Raw genomic sequence first — 2,500 nt, 5'->3', positions numbered from 1 at the left:
CCCGGAACCTAACCTGAAACCTAACCCGGAACCTAACCCTAACCCTGAACCTAACCCTAACCCGGAACCTAACCCTAACGCGGAACGTAACCCTAACCCGGAACCTAACCCTAACCCTAACCTAACACTAACCCAGAAAGTAACCCTAACCCTAATCCGGAACCTAACCCTAACCCGGAACCTAACAGTAACCCTAACCCGGAACATAACCCTAACAATAACCCGGAACCTAACCCTAACCCGGAATCTAACCCTAACACTAACCCGGACCCTAACCCGGACCCTAACCCGGAACATAAGCCTAACCCGAACCCTAACCCGGAACCTAACCCTAACCCGGAATCTAACCCTAACCCGGAACCTAACCCTAACCCGGACCCTAACCCGGAACCTAACCTGGAACCTAACCCTAACCCGGAAAATAACCGTAACCTGGAACCTAACCCTAATCCTAACCCGGAACCTAACCCTAACCCAGAATCTAACCCTAACCAGGAACCTAACCCTAACCCTAACCCGGAACCTAACCCTAACCCGGAACCTTACCCTAACCCGGAACCTAATAGTAACCCTAACTCGGAACCTAACCCTAACAATAACCCGGAACCTAACCCTAACCCGGAACCTAACCCTAAACCGGAACCTAACCCTAACCCTAACCCGGAACCTAACCTTAACCCGGAACCTAACCCGGACCCTAACCCGGACCCTAACCCGGACGCTAACACGGAACCTAACCTGGAACATAACCCTAACCCGGAACCTAACCCTAACCCTAACCCGGAACCTAACCCTAACCCGCAACCTAACCCTAACCAGGAACCTAACCCTAACCATAACACTAACCCGGAACCTAACCCTAATCCTAACCCGGAACCTAACCCTAACCTGCAACCTAACCCTAACCCGGAACCTAATCCTAACCTGGAACCGAACCCGGAACCTAACTCTAACCCGGAACCTAACCCGGAACCAAACTCACCAGATGCACATAACTAGGTTGGGCAAATATAGACAGCTCCAAGAGTTGCACCAAAACAACGTTCTAACACCCGTTCTTGCGGATGGGACAAATATAGAAAGCTCCAAAAGTTGCCCCCAAACCACGTTCAGAAACACGTTCTGGGCAAAAATGCGTATTGCGCACGTTCTAACACCCGTTCTTGCGAAGGGGACAAATACAGAAAGCTCCAAAAGTTGCCCCCAAACCACGTTCAGATGCCCTTTCTGGCAGAAAACATGTCTTGCGAAAATGAGCCATAACGGCACCTTCCCAATGTGGTAAGTGAACCAAACTCACCAGATGCACATGACAAGGTAGGACAAATATAGAAAGCTCCAAAAGTTGCCCCAAAACCACGTTCAGTTACCCATACCGGCAAAAACGCGTATTGCGCAAAATGGGCCTTAACGGCACCTACCCAATAAGGGAAGTGAACCAAAATCACCATATGCACAGAACTAGGTGGGGCAAATATAGAAAGCTCCAAAAGTTACCCCCAAACCACGTTCAGATACCCGTTCTGGGCAAAAACGCGTATTGTACAAATTGGGCCGTAACGGCAACTTCCCAATGAGGTAAGTGAACCAAACTCACCAAATGCACATGACAAGATAGGACAAATATAGAAAGCTCCAAAAGTTACCCCAAAACTACGTTCAGATACCCGTTCCGGTCAAAAACTTTATTGTGCAAAATGGGCCGTAACGGCAGCTTCCCAATGAGGTAAGTGAACCATACTCACCAGATGCACATGACAAGTTGGGACAAATACAGAAAGCTCCAAAAGTTGCCCCCAAACAACGTTTAGATACCCTTTCAAGCAGAAAACATGTATTACGAAAATGGGCCGTAATGGCACCTTCCCAATGAGGTTAGTGAACCAAACTTCCCAAATGCACATGACAAGGTAGGGCAAATATAGAAAGCTCCAAAAGTTGCCCCAAAAGCACATTCAGATACCTGTTCTGGGCAAAAACGCGTATTGCGCGAATTGGGCCGTAACGGCAACTTCCCAATGAGGTAAGTGAACCAAATTCACCAGATGCACATGAGAAGTTGGGACAAATACAGACAGCTCCAAAAGTTCCCCTAAAACAACGTTTAGATACCCGTTCATGGTAAAAATGCATATTGCTCAAATTGGGCCGTAAAAGCAGCTTCCCAATGAGGAAAGTGAACCAAACTCACGAGATGCACATGACAAGGTGGGACAAATATAGAAAGCTCCAAAAGTTGCCGAAAAACCAAGTTCAGATACCCGTTCCTGGCAAAAACGCGTATTGCGAAAAACGGTACGTAACGGCAACTTCCCAATGAGGTAAGTGAACCAAACTGACCAGATGCACATGACAAGTTGGTACAAATATAGACAGCTCCAAAAGTTGCCCGAAAACTACGTTCAGTTACCCGTTCCTTGCAAAAACGTGTATTGTGCAAATGGGCCGTAACGGCACCTTCCCAATGAGAGAAGTGAACCAAACACACCATATGCACATA

The sequence above is a fragment of the Elgaria multicarinata genome, chromosome 20 (genome assembly GCF_023053635.1).
Source record: "Elgaria multicarinata webbii isolate HBS135686 ecotype San Diego chromosome 20, rElgMul1.1.pri, whole genome shotgun sequence".
NCBI classification, from domain to species: domain Eukaryota; kingdom Metazoa; phylum Chordata; class Lepidosauria; order Squamata; family Anguidae; genus Elgaria; species Elgaria multicarinata.
The sequence above is the reverse complement of the archived record's forward strand: the minus strand, read 5'-3'. Positions refer to the sequence as shown.